Raw genomic sequence first — 20,910 nt, forward strand, 5'->3', positions numbered from 1 at the left:
GTGTTTAGTGTAAAACTGTCTCTAAATTCCCACCATAATCAAAATTATATAATTATTAAAACTGATCAAAGTTATATTAAAGTGAGGAATTTTCCAGAAGAAACACTAATTAAAGATTTCACGTCACTAAATGCATCCTATTTCTCTATCAGCGTTCCTATCTGTTTACACGGTGGCCGATAATCGCCAAACAGCTCCGTGTGGTTTTCCTAACATCATAAATAAAGTTACCGCTACATCCCTGCCAGAGCTGTGCAGAATGACAAATGTCGCATTTCGAGTAACATCGGTCAATAACAGTATCCTTCCTTTACTACGGCCGCTGCACAAATAATAAGTTTTCTTTGTGTGGCAGTAGTGAGCTGACGTCAGGTCGGTTCCTTGAAGTGGAGCTGAATAAACCTTGAGAAGAGTCTCCTTCAATCTGCTGTTAGTAACTAACACACACACTCACACACCGAGACTCAATTACTGCCCAATTCCCTTCTTTATCATTCGTCCCCGACCTCTTTCATAACCAAAAGCGACCAAGGAAAAAAAGAGGCAAGAAGAAGACCAAGCCGAAGTGTTAGTTGAACTAAAAACCCACGTTGGAAATAAGTAAAGTGTCGAAACTAAAACAAGGTAAGTGCTTTTTATTTCACTGACGCTGTTTTCCCCCACATCACAAGAACAAGCGATGAGCTGCGTAGAGCTGGCTTCGCTTCTAGTTTCTTCGCTTTTTTTTTCTCTTCTTCTTCTTCCTTCCACAAGCTTGTGTTTGCTTTATAGATAGTTTTTTTTGTTTTGTTTTCTGTTACGCTGTAATTCATCCAGTCAGTGTATTCCGTATCGCTACACTTGTTTTAATCCAGTCAAGTTGTTTCTGTTTAATATAAAAAAAGGACGTGTTTTTTTCTTTCCTCCTCTGAGTGGTGACCTGATAGTGGGGAATCGTCTTTGTGTCCCTCTCCTTTTTTCACCGTTCAACTCGGGCTATTTGATAACTTGTTTCATCGTTGGGAAATGTAACTTTTTTTTTTTTTACGGGTTTATGTTGTATGTATGTGTTGCTTTTAATAACCATGTTAATGTTGAATCGTCGGGTTTGAGTGCGTATTTTGGACGGTGTTGTAAAAGGAGGAGGAGGGGGGGTAACTACGAGGCACCGGGCAGCCCTTGGTCCGTCCGTTAAAACACATCCAGTTTTAAGAGTCCCTCGACGCGAAAATAAAACAATTAGCGACAAATACATAAATATCCCCTTCGGTTCGGATTAACTTTGACGTATTATATTCTTTTCTTTCACGGCAGCGGGTAAGAGTTTAAGCTTGTTCGCTGGCCAGCCTGCCGGGGAGCTGCTGCTGCTGCTGCCTTTGCTGCGTCTCGCTTCCTCAAACCGAGAGGCACGACGCAGGCGAGAGCAGCCGCTTGGCCGAGTTGTTGAAATTTATCCCTTTGTGTATATTACAATATCCTCCATTTTTTTCTGCCCCTTCCAAAACAACAAGCCTCTCGCCATCTTGGTGATTTTAAATTCGCTTCCCCCCCCCCCCCCCCTCTCTTTATCATCACACCAAGCACCTAACATTCCCCCCCCCCCCCTCTCTCTCTCTCTCTCTCTCCTGCACACAAACACACAGGCTACTTTAAAAGGAAATTGATCCACGTTTTTTTTTCTTTTCTCGCAAGTTTCACTAAAGTTTCAAGACTTGTTAGGGGGAAAACGACAACGAGGAAAGTGTTTGTGTGTGCGGTTGAAAACGGAGACGCAGGTGTTTTTTTTTTTTTTTTGTTGTAGATTGTCAAAGATGGTTTGAAAAAGACAGTTTTATCGTACAGAGGGAGGCATTTTGTGTTAGTGGCGTTTGCGTGAAAAGCACATTTAAAAGTGACGTAGTGTTGTTAGAAGTCCGGAGTGTTCGTAGAGAGAGACAGGGGAGACAGGGTTTGTGTAATTGTACGTCCACATTCAAACACTTGTATTTACGCTACTGTAAGTCAATAGTTGATAAATGTGATTTGTAATTTGTTCTCAGCACTACTTTGTGTTTATACTTGCAACTTGAGCATGCATGGATGGATGAATGAAGGAAGGAAGGAGGAATAAGGGGGTAAGGAAGAAAGGAAAGAGGGTTATTAATTACCAAGAACACTATCAGGGGAGGAACTGTAAAAATTAAATTCAAGTGGATGTCTGTGCTAAATTACAGTGATTAGACATTCAATTATTAAGTAGTTAAAGACATTTATTTTGATTAAAAAAGGACTTGTTGGCCTTTTAATAAACCTTTATTGTTGTTTTTTAAAACACAAAGTTGAATTGATGTATGATTGATACAAGCTCACATATACATTTCTAGTCATAACAAATACACACACACACACACACACACACACACACACACACACACACACTATACACACGCACACACATAACCCTTACTGAGCTATAGCAGTGGTTTGCAACAGTTTCAACACAGCACTCTTCACAGAATCATCCTGTGACTTGAGAATGTCGTCCATCTTACAAAAAGGTGTTATTTAAGCTGTTCAGAGCATCAGAGCTAAAACTTGATCTCACTTTCTTCCCTCCCATGTCCTGTAAGCAGTTTCAGAAAAGAGGACGGGGGGGGTGGAGGGGGGGGGGGGGGGAAAGAAAACAAACCGAACAAATGCTTTGAAATGGAAAATCTGATCATTTCACCTCCCACCTCTTTTGTTTGCCCGTTTATTGCTGCAAAGCTGGAGTGCAGAGGAGCAGATGTTTAGCCAAACATGAAGGCGCGGTGCCTCTGTCCTTATGGGGATGGCTCTCCCCTCCTCTCACTGCTGATGCATCGACATGACAGCTGCTTGATTTCATGGAGCTGCTAAGAAGCCATTAGTGGTATCAGTGAATTGAAACGGAACATTGTCTCTCAGTTTTATACTGCTCTTACAACTGTCTTATTCTCAGCATCATTTTGTGCAGGTTTGCTCGAATATGTGTGTTTTCATGTGTGTGTATTGGCTGCAGCTGAGCATACAAACCGACTAGAAGTACTAATATATTTGTGCAGTGTGTTTTCCTGTAATTTGGGAGACAGTGAGCAAGAGCAAAAGTGGAAGAAAAAAAAGGGGAACAAATCTGTCAGAGTTTGTTTGCCATGTTGCTTTGAAATGAAAGCACACTGTGCTACCTCAAGCACACTCAAATCAGAGATGTCTCTCCTTGCCAGGCCAAGAAAAAAAGAAATCAACTCTCCACTGGAGTTTCATTCTCTCTCTCCCCCTCCCTCTCTTTCACTGCTTCTATTCCTCTCGCTCAAATTGGAACTGTTGTTTTTGAAGAGATAAAGGAGGACTTCCGCTTGACTTGAACATTCAGGAATTAAGGATAGACATAGTTAAGCCCTATTTGCATGTCTACCAAAGTCACAGCAAACGGTTGCTATTGACTAAGCTGATTAGGTGAAATTAGGTTCACGAGCTCTGTGTCTGGGGGTGCTGAATCTGACAGAACTTGGACAGCTTTTGAGAAGACAATCCCATGAGCACACATGGCTGTATTCTCTATAATCCTTTACTATTGAATATGGGTCTATCCTTTTTATTTGGGAGTACAGCCATAGTTCTTTTAGAAAAGGAAGTGAAGTGAGATTTATGAGGTGTGCATGATATATTGATCAAGTCGTCAGAATGAGCGGATGCCTGCTTAAAAACATGTTGCACTGTTACTTTGTTCTGTGAGTGATATCATCTAAATGATGTCAGATGTATCGGGCATGTGAATGATTCATCTGTTAATTACAAGTGAATATGAAGCCTGCACCTTAATTTACTTGATGCCACAACACATTATTTCTGTTAAATGTGGAAAAACACTTGGACAACGCTTGTAGGGATGTCTTGTGTTTGTCTTGAAAAAAGTTCAGATACATAATTTTCTAAACATAAAGTTATGGAAACAAGTGAGATATTGATATTTAAGTGGTCACCTGCGCTTAAAATACATCTATAGACCAAGTAAGTACTGATATACATTTTAAAAAGTGTGCTGATTGCAGAAACATTTAATCTGAAATCTTAAATCAGGATTTGAATGAATCAAGTAAGCATTGTTTTGATCAACATTAATGTACGGTTCAACTGGTGATCAACAACTGAAAATTAAACTGACATTGACATGTCTATTTTGCTTTCAGCTGTATTGATAAAAGCCCTAAAAATGATTTCTTATGAGAAACGTTAGTAAATAGTTTGATATTAAACATTGATGCATGAGTGAGTTTGTTGCAGATAATAATCTTACAACCTCTCCCATAACCCCAGTAGTTTCTTTCTGACAATATTAATCAAAGGTCGGATATGCTTAATGTATCGAAGTAGCAGCTCAATTGATATTGATTAAATATTTAAACTTTTGTAGTACTCTTAAAATGTCAGACGTTTATGGTCTATAAAAAGTGCCTATGAGTCAGTCTGTGCGCAGTTCCTCACCCAAATGCTTCATGACGACAAGTATTTAAATTTAGCCTTCGATTAATTAGACCTACAAACAATCGATTGATAATAATAGCCATCTGGGAGCACTGTCAAATCTCTGCATGTGAGCGCTGACACAGAGCTGTGAAATTCAGAGAGGAAGTAGAGGTCTGCTCTGTGTTAACCAAATGATTCAAGAACTGAACATTAGACAGCGTCCTGATCAAGTTTCCTCTCTTTCTTCATCCGTCAGCCATTTGCGTATGACAGTTTATGCTGAAGACATTATGACAACAGAAATAATGTACTAAGAATCTGATGAATTTTATTATACACATTAATCCTATCAGGGCTAATGGTCCTATGAGACCAGTCATTGTTTTAGTGAAAGCTTGATAGGCATCAGATTGATCACGTTTCTTATTGTTACAGATCAAATCAGCAAGTTTCCGTTTTGTGCTGTGTGGTACAGGCCCGTGCAGGAAGCTCTCGTATTGATACGTGTTTACAGGGCCTCGCAGGTTAATGTCCTCTCAGCTGGAAAGTTGGTTAGCTCTCAGATGATCCACCTAACCTTAGGTTACCTTGCTATTTTGGTGTCCCTGCCTGTTCACTAGAGGTTCTGATAAGCATCAGACAGGGTACACAATGATTGTCTAAAGTGCACGCTCAGACGTTGACTTTTAAAGTTACCGTGTCACATATTCTGCTTATCTTTGTGAAATCTCTGCCTGTGTCGGGAAACAACTTGATTATGAAAGCCAATGAGATAGGGCGACGTATGAGGCATATGGTGTGGGAAAAAAACAACAATTTCAGCTGATAATGAAGACTAAACAGCCTAACACATCATTTTAGTCTTCTCTCCATTTCTGTTTGGATTACTTATGGTGCGTTAATTACCAAACAATAGCAGTGTAAAGTGCATGTGGGTCACCCCGTGTTGACTTTCAGGAGACGGGAGACAGAGCGGCCAAATTTGGGAGGGAAAGGCGATAAGCTGCTTCTTTGCTGCTCGTCCCCTGGGCCTCTATTTATCATTCAATGTGAGAATTTTCTTGATGAAAGTCAAGGTTGTTTGTGCATGCTCTGTCTCGTTGGGATGCCTGTTTTTCCACCAGCAAGGTGAAAAGGTTGATTTTCCCCCTCCAAAGAGAGATGCCTTGTTCGGAAAGTCCAGGCTAGTTTCTTTTAATGAAGTCTCAAAAGGTCCTGATGATTTTTCCACTTCAGGGCTGTTTTTGTTTTGTACATTAGCGAGGAGGTGAAAATGCAGACGCGTTTCTTGTGTTGCTGCAACCAGAGAGCTGTCTGAATACAAGTCCTCATAATTCATTGTTTGTCTCCATCGGTTATTCATATGGTAAAGACATAGAAAAGAAGGTCTGTGAGCGGAAAGCATCCATTTAACGCAGTCTTTACACAAACATAACATTAGAAACATGGATGGCAACAGAGTGAATGCATTTCTTTTCTTGAACGGAAAACACATCAGTGTTATTTGGCTTCAAGAAACGGAGACATTAAGGCTATCCGTTCATTAGCTTTACAAAGATGGATTACAACAGCATAAACAAAATGTTGGGAATTGGTTCATGGGAAAAAAAAGTTTCCTGTAATTTTTCTCTCAGGAATCACCTGCTATTTAGCTTAATGTTTACCACACCTTGACATTCTCAATCTAGCAGTGGGGCCTGTATTTACACTTTCCTCTATACACCCATGCTGACTGCATGCGCTCAGATGGGAAAAGGATACTGGGAATGGAAAAGAAATAGGAAAAAAGGTCTGGGATGTGGGAATGGGAATGATATTGGTTTCTCTATTGGCGTGCCTCCTGGGTCAGTAGTGTTCTTGATGATACTATAGAATATCTTGTAGAAGGCAGGGGAGCTGTGAGCCTAGGTGGGTGTTAGGATGCACGTACACACACACACACACACACACACACACACACACACACACACACACGCTCTGTCAGAACACAGGCATTTACGCATAGGCACAGAACAAACACACACACATGCATGAGATTGCGCCTCGACAGCCCCCATTTATTGATCGTCTTCAGCATTTAAAATCTGGTCACTGCTGCCACAGAGGCTTTTTATTTTAGCTGTGCTGGCAAAGATGGCTCAAAGCTAAGCCAGAATTCTAAATATTTAACTCCTACAAAATGCCACGAGAAATGACAAGGATAGAGGGAAACAAACAGGAAAGCAGTTTTGTTCTGTGAAATAGCTCTGTGTGTATTTGTACAGAGTATGTTTTATATAAATGACACTGGTCCAACCAGCTCTCACTGTGTCAGCTGTGTAAGCACTACAGTTTGGAGTAAAAAATCTGCACATACAGCACATCATCCTTCATGAAGTGTCAGTCAGACAGTCTTTATTTCTCTCCAGAAGAAATTACAGAAAAGGGATAAGCGTTCGCTCAGACTCTTAACTTTACAGAGCAATGACCTACATGGCCTTACCTTGTTAGCAGCCCAGGCTGAAATGCTAGCAGTCAAAGGATTAGTCACTACTGGACCTGGGACAAGCGGCTGTTTTTAGCTTTTTCAGTTTAAAACGGATACTCGTGTGTAGAGAGGCGACTCAACGATGCCTAATCCGCAGAAGCCTTATAGCACATAGTCTCACAGTCAATAGCATCTTTCTCTCTCTGAGTGTAAAGTGTTTCTCTTTCACTTTTCTCACCAGGCACAAAATAAGGTAGTGAAAAATGAATCCCCCCCCCTTTTCTTTTTAGGAAATGTGTTCAGTTTGTCCCTGGTGGTGTAAGAGGAAATGATCTGACTAGCTCTGTTCACTCTACATTTCCAAATCATTTTTCTTGAAAAGGTCATAACACAATCGAGTGATTTGGAATCCTCTCCATATTGTAGTGAAAATGTATGTTAGGTGAATGTTACTCATTAGGATTACAACAAGACAGTCTAACCACGAGGGTTTCCTCATCTAGTTCAACCTGCTGCTGCTGCTGTTGTTTTTTTAAATTTTTTTTTATCTTGTCCAGCTTTGAAAGCCAAACCCTGCTTGGTCTGTGGCATTGTCCCGCTTTCCCTCTCTCTGTCTCTCTCTCTCTCACTAAGTCTGCCTCTCTCTCTCTCTCTCTCTCTCTCTCTCGCCTGTGCTCTCTCTTACTGAACGATGACACTGAGAGACAGCTGTAACGTGAGACGCCTCTCGATCCAGGCAGGGGCTTCGAAAAGCCGAGGCAGAAGGGAGGGAGCGGGCCTTTATCTGGAACTGGGGGTGCTGACCTCCCTTCATTCCCCTTCTCTTTTTCTTTTCCTTTCTCTGCCTGTCTCTATGTCTGCTAGCATATCTTTTCCTCCCCCCCCCAACAACTGAAGCCAGGACTGCACTATTAAATACGTGTAACGCTGAAACACTGCCTTCTCATAGCAGAATCCTGATGAATGAAATAGAGCTGCATGTCGCTTTTAACTTGCTAACATCTCCGCATCTTTTGTCTGAGCTATTTGGATGCAATGTTTGTTTATTTCGTCAAGGTTTTACAGAGTATATAGAGTAATAAAGGGGTGACATATGATTGTGATCCTGCAAAAGGCTTCTTCTTGTGTTTGTGTGTGCATGTGTGTTTGGAAGAAGATGGAAACATTTGCACACCCCCCCCCCCCCCCCTGGACTCCAGGCTATGGCGGCTAAATCCTCTGTGAGAGCTCCCGTGTGTAATCCAAACATTTAGAGCTAATTTAAGCATGCAGGCAGGAGCAGCATCCTTTAGGAAACAACAGCTCGCACTCTCTCTCTTCCTCTCTCTCAACCCCTCCTCCCGTTTGTGTGTATGCGTGTGCTTGAACTATATATGTGTCTGTGTGTGCACATCTCGTTGTCGCTGCAGGGAAATGAAAGCACTCAATCACTCACCTGTCAGAGTACTTCAAATTCTGTCCATAACACACGGACACACACACGGACACACACACACACACGGACACATGGACACACACACACATACATGGACACATATGTGCATACACACTCACCCCTGAGGGTTTGACAGGACTGGCCCTTTATTGACTCCCTTGATCAGGGAGACAGCAGATCCATTTAATAGAAGCTGCACACACACAGAGGCAGGCATTGAAATCAAAGTGGATTCACATCTGCTCTCCACACAGCTCCACTGTAGCATTTTCCACTCTTACAACAGAGCTGGTAGTCATTTAAACTTGTGGCTATAGTGGGTGTTGAATTAAAATTTGAAAGCTCATAGTAGTAGAAGTCATGATGTAGGGTATGCAAACTGATTTCTTGTCACAGTTACAATTTACTGCTCTGATTTGGGTCTTCACCACATCTTGTGTTATTGTAAAAGGGGGGGGGGGGGTCAATCATGTTAATGTAATCATGATACAAGCCCGACCGGGGTTATGGGCGTGTTCTGTTGGCCTTGGCCCCAGTGCTTCCCCCAGTTGGCTGTGTTTTGTGCTGAGTGTTTTGGAAGGCCAGTTAGCCAAGAGGGTGCTGGGAGGAGATGTGACAGCTGTGTTGGTCACGGCTACTCTGACCTTCACACGTCATCTTGATGGATCGTCAGGGCTGTAACGATACTCCGAACCTGTTGTACGGGCCTGAGCTAGCTCTGATTATCCTCTGTTGATGATCTGGTCACATACTGGATTGATATCATTCCTCCAGTTGTAGTTGTTGGGATCCATTTTTCCCCTCCCAACAACAATTCCAATACTTGAATTTACAAATCAGCCAATACTGAGTATGAATCTGCAATTGCCATTCACCATATAACATCCTGTGTACCACTTGCCATTATGGATGTCAAATGATTTCTGTTATTCTGTGGCCTGCTTAATTTAAGACTTAAATTATTTTAAAAAAATGCACACAGAGAATTAATGCCATAGAAATGTTGTTAATTAGGAGGCCCGAAAGTCTGTTAAAAAACAGTTCAATCAACCAATCTTCTTCAGCGTCAGAAGTTATGGATTTGCACTTTATATAGCAAGTCTCGACTTTTACTGAAGGATAAATAACAATGTAAGGCAGAAAGACTCGCTGCTGTGTGGAACGTATAAAGTATGGACTTTGGATTTGGATTTTTTACATAAAGAGTATTTTTCCCAGATTAAACAACAGAAATGTAATTGGATAGGGAAGACCTTTGGGTTCAATTTTTTCTCCTATAAAAAAACAATAAACCTGCAACAATAATCATTAAAGTATTTGTTACCTTAAACACAAGCAGACCGCCCGTAAATGGTTACAGACTGACCCGCCCACAGTAGATAACTGGTTGGAAATTATGAAAGAGATTCATGAGATGGAAAGACTGACTTTCTTATTGAGAGTAAGGAAGGACTTGTACAATGCAAAATGGAGACAATATTTGACAGATCAGTAGATAAGGTGCTAGGTGGTTTGCCCCACTCATTTTGACAACTTTATGTCGTTTACCTCCCTTTCACTGTTTTATTTTTATTTTATTTTCCATTTGATCTTATCGTGTCAATTATGAGAAGCTATTTAAAGACCCCTTGTGAACTGCACTACTTAGGTTATGACCTAAAATTGAACATGTATAAATGTCTGGCAATTATTCTGATGTTATGTTGTTGATGTTTTCTTTCTGTTGAAAAAAGAATAAAACATTTTAGTGGCAAAAAATAAACACAAGCAGACCACTTGGATCGGAGCTAAGCTAATATTAGCCCCTAGCTGGCTTGTAGCGCATTTGTGCTGTATCCATCGAAAGCATCTGGCAAACGCTGTTTTTAAAAATGTGACGCTGCTTTATTCAGTGTAGGTTAATGTTTAATCCTCTGCTAATCACTAATCACAAAAGTTAATAGAAATCAGTTCTGCTCTGCTCTTAAACAGAAAAGTACTGCTGCCGTAACACATCCGAGCAAAGATCCCAAACTGCAGGGCACCACATAGCCTAGCGCTTGTGTCACATTCTCTATGTACAGAGGCTATAGTCCTCGTCACAGCAGCCGTGGGTTCGAATCTGACCTCGGCCCTTTGCTGCATGTCATCCCCCACTCTCTCCTCCCGACATTTCCTGTCTCTCTTCAGCTGAGCAAAAATGCCCCCCAACCAAAACTTTTTTGGAAAGCAGTGCAGCAAACTTGTTACAACATTGCAAGCTTTTTGCAGGGCTTATAAACTGCTGTATCAGATTGGTGCCTATACTTTTGTCCTCGCTTATACTCCTTTCCACATTTTGGGCTGTATTAGAGGCATGTCTGATACTGGTTTGGCATTGGAACAATTTTTTTTCAGAGTGGACAGTCACTATGTAAGAGGCCAGATTGACTGCATCTCTTAACAGGGACTCATCTTGCAAAGACACACAAGAAAAAGGAAGTGGATTGGCTAATGCAGCAACGGGCTCTCTGCCATTAACAGAAGAGTTATCATGGCAACACAAAAACATGAGTACAGACACTGACAAAAAGACAGATGCACACAATCCTGCCTGGTATTTTATATATATATATATATATATATTGTACCTCTCACAAATGGATTGCACTAATGTTCTGAGCTTTTCGCCAGTCTCAGAGCGCTTTACTTTGTGTGTGCGGTGTAACCCGTTCCCTTGAGATGCCACTTGCTCCATCAAGTCAAGGAAGAAACCATTTAGTAGAATGACAAACACACACACACACACACACACACACACAACACAGCACCAGGAGGCTGGGAGGGATTTGAATTGCACTAACGTTTCTCACACAAAGTTCTTTATTCCTCCACCCGCTCCTTACTTTGCTCTGAACATACACTCACTCACATACAAAGGTAGTCGCACAGAGATTCCATTTTGTCAGCTTTCAGCCCCAGATCATGTAACAATAAAAGATGCTGCCCTGCAGTTAAACACTGCCAGTAAATCACAGGGCAAAGAAAGCTGGGAGAAGCACTTATTTTTAAGCAGCACGAGAGACCACACTGGGGGGGAAGGGGTTGAGACAGATAGGGTAAGACAGGGAGAGAGAGAGGGGGAAGAGAGAGCTTCTTTGTGCACTGTGTACTGGCATTGTGTGTGATGAAGAGATGAATCACTGCTATTTAGGGATTGGTTTCCTGCAACTGATTGTGTGACGACTCAGTGGCGGACAGACTGTCAAGACTTGCCTGTTTTGTTCTGGGGGCTTCAGGAAAATGTCTGCGGCCAAGTCTCACTAGCACACTCCCACAGGGCCCTGTGTGCCAGAGATCAACTGAGACAACAGAGACAAACACCTCACCAGTGTCGTTCTTCTAACAAGGCATCAAATATTCAAAAGCCAGGGATTTTAGGCCAACCTCAATATGTGTACTTTCAGAGTACACTTGTTTTCTTTGCTCAAATACCAACTTTTTTTTTGTTGCCATGAAGGTTAAAATGAAACATGGTGTGACCTTTCTTCTTATTCTTTCTCTCTTTCTGTGGCTGGTACAGAAGTCAGACCCTTGTTTTTAACCGTGTTTGGATGCCTTAGAGCTGCTGTTTGATTCCTAGAGTAAAGTCGACATCTGTGTGGCTGAGGAAAGGGGGGTAGATTAGGGAAACGAAACAAGACAATTCAGAGAGACATCATAACAGTTACGTTGTCGGCTGCCCATGTGCGAGCTTGCCTGGAGTGTAAAAGCAGGTAATTATTACTTTGCAGATAGTTCCTGTTGTTCCCTTTTTCCTGTGTTTTTGCCTTTTAAGTTAATAAGATGGAAATTACTAGTAATGATGGCTATTATAAAAATGACATTTGATTGTTACACAAAAGTTCATTCACATTTCTTAGGGCAGTGATTTGTTGTATCAATTCAAATAGCTTTGTGTTACTTTGAAAAAACATGATGAGACATACTGTCCCTCTTATTAAAGTAGTTCTCACACAAACCTATTTTCTTACTCTTGTGACAAGAATACATTGTTCATGTTACTTAATTATGGGGTACAGAATTATTAGTTTCCAGGTTGTCTTTGCAGACTCATTTGGATACATACGCAGCAGTTGTTGGCCACTAGTCGCTGGTAGTGAAAAAAATCTTACCTCAGAATAAATATATTTTGTTGTATTATTGGTTGGGATTGGATGATTGAATGTAATTATTCATGGAAAAGTATCCAGTATATTTTGAGGGATTTGAGAAGAGCATGACAGCAGATGCAGTTTTCTGCTATTTTGTAAACCAGAAACAGAGGGTGGACTCAGACTTCACATCTGGCAACTGTAATGATTCTAGATAAATAGAAAATGATGCATATGATATTAAAAAGGATCAAACATGACCCTGTGTGAAAAGTTCAAATTAAGCATTAAGCAAACATGTAGCTGCATATCATCGTAAATCATCCAAATTTAATGTGACTTCAAAAGGCGACCACATTTTCTTATTTGGCTGTAAACTCGTTCAAGCCCATGGCAATATAGTTGGCGTTGAGCCCTGTTTGATTTGAAAACTATGCTTTTGAAAAATGTTTTGATTTGTGAAGCTAAAAAAAACCAAAGTTTAAGTGATCAATTAATTAATCAACTGCCATTTTTCTAATGCAAAATAAATATCTAAATAAACTCAAGTCAAATGAATACATCATCTTAGGCTAATGGGATGATTTTAATGGAACATTTTAAGAGTTTATGACATTTTTAATGAATGATGATTTCATAAAATGAGAAAATATGCAAATCTATCAATATATCATTATTGAAAATGATTGTAAGTCATGCCATCTTACTCTGACATGATTCATTAGGAAAAGGATGTTGGTGAAGGCTACAGACAACCAGTCTTAGGAAAAAAAGTAATGTTTTCGTGATATTTTATCCATCTGCCATTGATGTTAAACTAAGTAGATCTTACAGTAAAATGAGGTTAATAGACTAACAGACTGATTCTTAGTCAGGCAAATGATGGCAGACAGCTCTGGCTTTCTTATCCAGTGTAATTCACCTGCCTCGTGGCTGGCAAATCATTTTCTGTGCTGAAGCCCTATGAGCAGAGATCCTTTAATCATCCACTAATAGGCCTTTATGAAAAAGCTGAAGATGAATTCAGCCTACCTGGCTCTCTGTTATCATTATCACTGCGATGAGTTATCAAAGTATTTGTGTGTGTCTGCAGTCTCTGTGTGTGTATGTGTGTGTGTGTGTGTGTTTGTCTGTCTGTGTGAGAGTGGAGATAATGAAGGGAACCATTGCAGTTCGATGAGTGCGGGTATTATCAACACCGCAAGTCGAGGTGATTTCAGTTCTGTGATAAAATTGAGCTGTAATGACAGATGTGTGTTGCATTATGTGTCACAGACTTTGACGTGACTGCGGGGCATCTAGAAAGACAAAACCACTTTGGCTCATGAGCTGCAATATACCCATGTATGTTCTTGTTATACCCTGACTCATTCAATCAGGTGACATTTACATGGATTACTAGAAAAACAGCAGATAAAATACCATCTATGAGCAAGATTAATCCCTTAACTAAGAAACAGAAACCTACCATGTAAAATTTGATTACATTGGTGCTTGTGAGCGGCAGACAAACCTGATTCTAACATTGCTGTTGACCAGCTGGATGTGTTTACTGTCAACAGGACCTTGCTAGATAGCTACCCACACATGCTGTTTGTGTGTCTGAAAATGTCCGTAACAGGCTGCTTCTCTGAATCTGTGTGCGTATTTGTGAGAAGGCTTGAAGTTATGTTTTTATTATACCATTCAATCATGCCGACATAAGTTATGTCTGACATTGCAAAAGTTGTCACTGAAAACTGAAAACAGTGTTTTGAAAGAGTGAGACATTATTTGTGTATCCCCCCCCAAAAAAAAAGTGTTTATTAACATGAATAAAAGCTGTAAAGTCTGTGTGTTTGTTGTAGTATGTTACACAGAGCAGGGTGGCGTCTGTTCTAGTGAGCCGTTTAGATTAGGCTCAGGCTGTAAGAGCGCAGCAGGGCCTTAGAGACAATGCATGAGAGATGGGCGTGAGAACGTCGGTAAGGCTTGGTTCTCTGCAAGAACTGTCTTGTGTTTGGGGAAAATATCCTCACACTCAAAGCTCCAGTGTCTAGATCCATTTCTAACAAACAGGTTTTGCAAGAAAGGGCTCTGGGAGAAAGAGACTTTTTGTGTGTATGAATATCTTTCCATCTGTGTGTCTGTGTGTGCACACAGCTGTGTTCAGACATCACTGCTTTTTGTTGTTTGATGTCTTTGAAAATCCCCAAAACTAGGTTTAGTAAATTTAACTTAGATTTATGCGGTTTGAGCAGCGTTATCTCCTTCTCAAAAGGGAAACTTCAGCACTTCCACAATACTGCACATAAACTAACCATTTCATTATCATTAAATTAAAGCACACTGGGGAAAAAAAACATGTTATTCCTATGACTCAGATCATATTTATAACCTGAACGGCCTCTTTTTGTTTTTGCTTTTTCTCCAGGTGTTACAGCAGTTATGTCAAATAGCTGAAGACATCTCTAACAGTGAGTACTGAAGAGCATTCACTTCTGCTCTTTTTTCGCTCTTTGCCCCTGGTTTATGTCTGTGTGTTACAAAACAGTTGATGCGTGACTTTTTAAAATACATATTGTCACACACTTCTGCTTTTACATCTTTTTTTTTCTTTCTGTGGCACGCCAGAACAAACTTGCAGACTCCTCCAGTTTCAGGCCTAATTTGATTTTCATTCATTCAGTGAAAGAGGATGTTTTTTTTCTCCCCCAATTAAATTTAACAAGAGCCCCTTGAAAAGCAGTTGTTATGATTACATTACAAATTCGGGGTTCATTCAGTGAATCAAGCAATTAATTAGATTTTTCCCATTTTAATCAGAATATTTGTCTGAAACGTGGGCGCCTAATAAACATCCGTCGAGTTTGCTATCTGCTCTGAGCCAACGCTGAATGTAAATGGCTGTTAACTGTGTCCTACAGTGCAGTGTGTTTAGTTGTTTATGTGTATGCAGCCTGAATCCCCTTCTCTCTCCGTCCCTTTCTTTCTTTCTCTCTTTTATTTTCTCACTGTCTCTATGTGCGAGCTCACTGTGCTCAGGGGCGCGGCTGCGTCCTCAAGGCTTCACTTCACACACACCAAGGTGGCAGTTTGTTGTTGCGCACACAGACAATGACTTGCACTTTTCCCTAATGCCTGAATTTATGGCCTTGTGCCTGAGTGTGTGTGATCTAATGGGATCTTTTATAAGAAGGCTTCAACAGAAATATTTGTTTTGTCTGTGTGACGGTCTCTTTAGCGCTGTGTTAGCAGACCTGATCTGGTCTAACTGTTACTCCTTCATATCCGGCTGTGAATGATACATTACATCCCCTGCAGGTTGGAGTGAGCTGGTTGTATCATTTGTGATAAGTATTGATGAGTTCTCTCTTGGGGAATCAATATCTAGGGGGTGTAGCCTTGTAGATCAACCCCCCCCCCCCCCCAAGCCACTCCACGGCTGACTGTTTCTAACTGGTGTGTTTGCTGCCTGACTTTTCCTGCAGCCCCATAGAGAGCATGCACAGCAGAGCACAGGGAAAGATGGAGCTCATCCAAACAGCTATGGTGTAATTAGCTGACATTTGTTGCTTGGAAGACAAGAGAAGGGAAAAGGAAAGAGCTGCTCAAGTCAAACACCCAAAGGAATATGCAAATGTTGAGAAATGAAAGAAAGACAGAGAAATGTGTCTAATGGCAGGGAGATACAATTATATTACATTCACTCATGTTTGGTGTGTGTGTGTGTAAAAGTGTGTCTTATGAACCCAATGAACTTTAAGTGAGGATTTGAGTCTGTGTTTTGCCACTCGAGCAAGAGACATTGGTCTCTAGAAAGGACTTAAAAATATATTAGATAACCAGATGAAACCTTTGTTTGCTGTTTAGCGCTCTTGTTTCATAGAGCATGTCCTAAGGTATTCAACCGCTTAGCACCCACATGAAACAGCCATTCACAACAGAGCTGAGGCTCTGGTTCCAGGAATGTTGTGCATGTGTGCGATTGTGTGTGTGTGTTTTCGTGAATGTTTGTGTGCACGCATTTAAAAGGGAGCACCATAATGCATGTCGACTCTGTGCTTTAGCCAAGGTGCTGCGTGAAAGAGCAGCAATGCTTACGCAGCCCCATCTGCTTGATCCAAGCTTGAAATGCAATGCCTTTTAATGACAAAATACTGAGTGGCTGGGAGGTGTGCAGAAAAGTGTGTATGTGTGTGTGTGTAAGTGTGAAATAGAGAGGAATAAAGGGAGAGGGAGAAGGAGAGAGAAAAACATCTCGAAGGTCAGGAGCAGCGGGCGGCCGTAGGGGAGAGACACGTGAGACAGAGATAGTCTTGCGTCAGCCCCACAGCAGTCCGCTCTTTATGTGTGTGTGTGTGTAAGTGTGTGAGAGTGAATGTGTGTGTCCTGTGGGGCCAGCATTTCCATCCGCATCCCACCGTGTGTTACAACGGAACAGCATGCCAATGTTCCTTTTCTGAGTGTCTCTTTCATTCTGCAAGACAAGACTGATAGATAGATAGATAGATAGATAGATAGATAGATAGATAGATAGGTGGAAAGATGCCGACATGTCATACATTACAAATTACTTTGAAGCAGTCAGTCATTGGCCTACGGATAATTCTTTACATGGCTCTTGTGACAGTGGAAGGGGAAATTACACCTTCTAGCCTGAGGGGAAGGAATTTGTGTGTCTCGCAGCCTGTCACAAAAACCCGAATAGGCTTTCATCAATCCCAGCAACTACTATCATTTTTCAGCTCTTATTCATGAACTCTCTTTTGTTTCTCACTGTGTCTTTTTTTTCCCTTCTCCCAGTGCCCTTTAAACTGGTGCTCTGTTAGAATGGGGAAGTGTTAAAGATAACGCCTAAACATTTAGTACTTTGTACTTGCCTCGGAGCTAAGATTGTTAAAAAAAGCTGCCGGGAGATTGTCCTCGGGATAGGGAGCTGTGTGGATTCAACAGACACACTCCGGTATTAGTTTGGGCTTACCCATCCATGTCTTTTTCACTCTAACTCCTACTCTCTGCACACATAAGAAACAGTGACCATTCCCCTTTGCCTCCCCCGGCCCTCATGGTCTCAACATGGCTCAGTCCTCTTGCCAGACTTTTGAATCCCCCCCCCCCACCCCCCACTGCAAAACAGCCTCCTTGTCCCAATGAAGGGCTTCTGCGTGGGGGTGAAGCTGCTCTTTTACAGACCCTTGTGCAATGAATCACTGCTTGCACCCAGGGAGCCTCAGTCCACTCGGGGGGCTGCCCGCCCGAACGATAATGTGCGTGGTCATGAGGGGGCCATTTTGAAAGGAGGGTCAGACAAAACAGGAGCTAAAGAACCCAAGCTGTGAGCTTTCCTATAGAGAGCAACAATGGAAGAGGTCTCTGTGTGTGTGTGTGTGTGTGTGTGTGTGTGTGTGTGTTGTGTATGTGTGTACGTGTGTTGTAGTAGAGGGGAGATGCTGGTCACACAATGCTGAGTTTTGGGTGTCATAATGTAACATAATTGTTTATCAGTAATTTATGAAACATTAGGAGTGGACCTTTAAACGCCTTGCATCACAAACCTTTTAGCTCCACACAAACAGGATTGCAATCTGAGCTCCTTGGACTCAGCCCTAATTCCTGTTTGGATGTTAGGGTTTGAAAACAAGAGATGATCAAGCCCTAGACATCAGTTGCACTCACAACGACTTACAGATCGCGTCAGGCCTACTCTGAGAAAAATATTTCATAATTATCTATGCATAGATTGCTGGGTAATTTATGAAGTAACATGTGATTTTAGAACATTTGCTTGTAATGTATCCATATTTTACTTTATGTGAAAACATAAATTTGAATTGAATTTTGCAATAGTCAAGTCTCATTGTGTTGTTCGATCAATAAATTTGTCCCACGGTTAACTGGGTTTAAGCGTCAAAAACTGCTTATCTGCATTCACATTTTATAGTGTATGTTTGCTGTGATTGCTGATTTAACTGCTGTGTAAACCAAACATATAGTTCTCCTTTACTTGTCACAGCCTTGCCAACAACAGCTGTTAATAAGACTTTTAGACTTTTTCATTATATATATTACTATTAGGTAGCTTGTATTATTTCATTGTGCTGCTTATTTCAGTTTCTGCATGAATGTAAGTGTGCAGGGTTTCTCATTTATGGGGATAATTAGGCAGACCACACACACACACACACACACACACACACACACACACACACACACACTCACACACACACACACACAAAAACAGTCTCTCTTTCTTTTCCTCTTACGCACAAACACCCACAGCCACACACACACACGTACACGCACCACTCTCACCCGCTGCCAGCTGTTGCCCTATGAGAGCGCCCAGGTTTATTGGGTCTATCTGCTGGGTTTATGACCAAACCACATTTCCTTAACTCCCTTTATCCCTCCTCTCTGTCTCTACCATTGCCTCTCATGACATCCTCCAGGCTCTTTTCCACTAACCACCATACCCAGATCTTCTTTCCTTCTTACTTATTGCCCTCACACCGAACCGATCAATTCATTTACTTGGTGATAGAACATCAAAATATTCAGTTAGACTGTATAATAAACAGGACTTTTTAAAATTAATGTTAGTCCGACTTAAACTGTACAAAGACACATTTTTTGAAGTCAGACTTAAAGACCAACATAATGTGGTTGGGATTCGATTTTCTCTGGCATGCACTGTATGTAGGTCCTACCTCCATCGGACCCGAGGTGCAGGCGTTCTGCGCAGGCATCACAGTTTCTGTGAGGCTTTGACCTGGAAGTTGGACAGTATAAATGCATAGAAGAAATAGTAGAAAAAAACAAGACATATGCCTCAACATGGCAAGTGCTTGAGCAAGAACCTTGCATACTGAGACAAGGACAGAGGTCAACTTAAATAGCCTAATCAAGCGATAACCGTAGTTTGACTTAACTGTGCATGTAAACAGACAAACTGTTGCTGGGAATTGTTTTGTCCCTACTGGGCCTGTCAGCAACGGCCAGGTTGTAACCTGGATACAGCTGCAGTCCAGAGGAGCCATTAGCAGTGCCAGGAGGCCCCCAGCTCCCAGCGAGGGCTCATTACTGTATTTGTGCAGTCGCACTTCTCCTATGAAACACAGCGGTGTGCCTGGTGAAACTAGCCAGGACATTGAGCCTCGGGGAAACCATTACAGCTCCATTTAGAGTTCTGAGAGAGAGAGAGTACAAGGTTTCATCGAAAGAGGAGAACAAATACTAAGAAGGATATTAATCATTAAACACATTCAGTTTTCCCTGTGCTTAACTGTGTGAGAGTGAGTATCTGTGTTTATTGGATTTTATTTGCTCTTTGTTCAGTGTGTGTCTGTGTGCATTTGTATGTGTGTCTATGTGTGTGTTTGCATGCTCTCTGAGGCCCTGTTCAGCTGTCTGGTCTGGTGTACAGATGGCCAAGTTGGGGCCTGCTGAATGAGATACCCTTTTTCGCTCCTCTTTCTCTTTCTATCTGTCCTTCTTTCCTCTCCTTTCCTCTCCTTTCCTTTCCTCTCCTCTTGAGCTTTTCTACTGGTTTCATTTACTAGTTACATCCCTGGCTGCCTCCTCTCTTTCATCACTGCATCTGCTGAGGGCCATCTTGGGCAAAGGAGAGTTTTCCACCGCTCTATTTTCTCTCTCCCTCCTTCTTTATGCGCCTCTCAGGGCTCAGTGCGGCAGCTATACACGGTGGCTTTGGAATGAAATGTCTCTTAACCGAGCCATGTGCCCCGGAGCTACGGTAATTGCAGGTGAAATTCAGCTTCCTCTTTAAAATGCCATCTCTCATTTCCAGTTACCGGCCCCCTTCGTATCTCTGCCTCTCTTGCCTCCCCCCTTCCCTCCCCTCCTGCCTCTCTCTCTTTCCCTCTCTAACTCTCTCCCCCTCTGGCTGTCTTTCAGAGGCGTGTGAATCCCTCAGCCCCTGTCGCGTCTCTCTGCCCCAACAGACACTCCCACAATGCACAGCGCTGATGGTTGCACAGTGATATCAGCCATGCAGAGGAGAGGGAGGGCCGCTACCTAGACACATACACACTCAATATGTGTGTGTGTGTGTGTGTGTGTGTGTGTGTGTGTGTGTGTGTGTGTGTGAAAGAAGGAGGAAAAGAAAGAGTGGAAAGATAATATGTATGACAGAAACTGAAAGTGTGTGTTTGTGTGTAAGTTGAAGACAAAAAAGCACGAAGGTCCATGTGTTTAGAAGAGGGAAAGAGTGTGTGTATGTGTGTGTGTGTGTGTGTGTGTGTGTGTGTGTGTGTGTGTGTGTGTGTGCGCTTGCATAGCGTCAGCAAGGCGTGAGCTGTGTAGAGGTGACATCAAGGTGAACACGGCGTGCGGAATGCTCTGCCGACTCGGGAGGCAGCAAATGGCTCTGTGGCAGATGGAGTCTTTGTCAGGGAAGAAAAATGGCAGCTCAAGAGTGTCAGAGAGACCCCTCCGCCACCACCTACCCCTCC

At 41.9% G+C, this 20,910-nt stretch overlaps 1 protein-coding gene across 21 annotated transcripts in view; it reads left to right on the forward strand.

The window, feature by feature from the left end:
* Nucleotides 1-411: 411 nt before the first annotated feature.
* The window catches only part of baz2ba (bromodomain adjacent to zinc finger domain, 2Ba), a 69,268-nt gene continuing 48,769 nt past the window's right edge, over nucleotides 412-20,910 (forward strand). For 16 of the 21 annotated variants that reach the window (XM_020637911.3, XM_020637915.3, XM_029278060.2 and 13 more), the window contains exons 1-2: nucleotides 413-624; nucleotides 14,871-14,913. The gene's annotated coding sequence lies outside the window, so the exon portion shown is untranslated. Of the gene's footprint in view, nucleotides 625-14,870; nucleotides 14,914-20,910 lie in introns of all 21 variants that reach the window. The other 5 variants (XM_020637924.3, XM_020637914.3, XM_020637926.3 and 2 more) reach the window with 2 other exon arrangements.

Source organism: Labrus bergylta, chromosome 3, assembly GCF_963930695.1.
Source record: "Labrus bergylta chromosome 3, fLabBer1.1, whole genome shotgun sequence".
Lineage (NCBI taxonomy): Eukaryota > Metazoa > Chordata > Actinopteri > Labriformes > Labridae > Labrus > Labrus bergylta.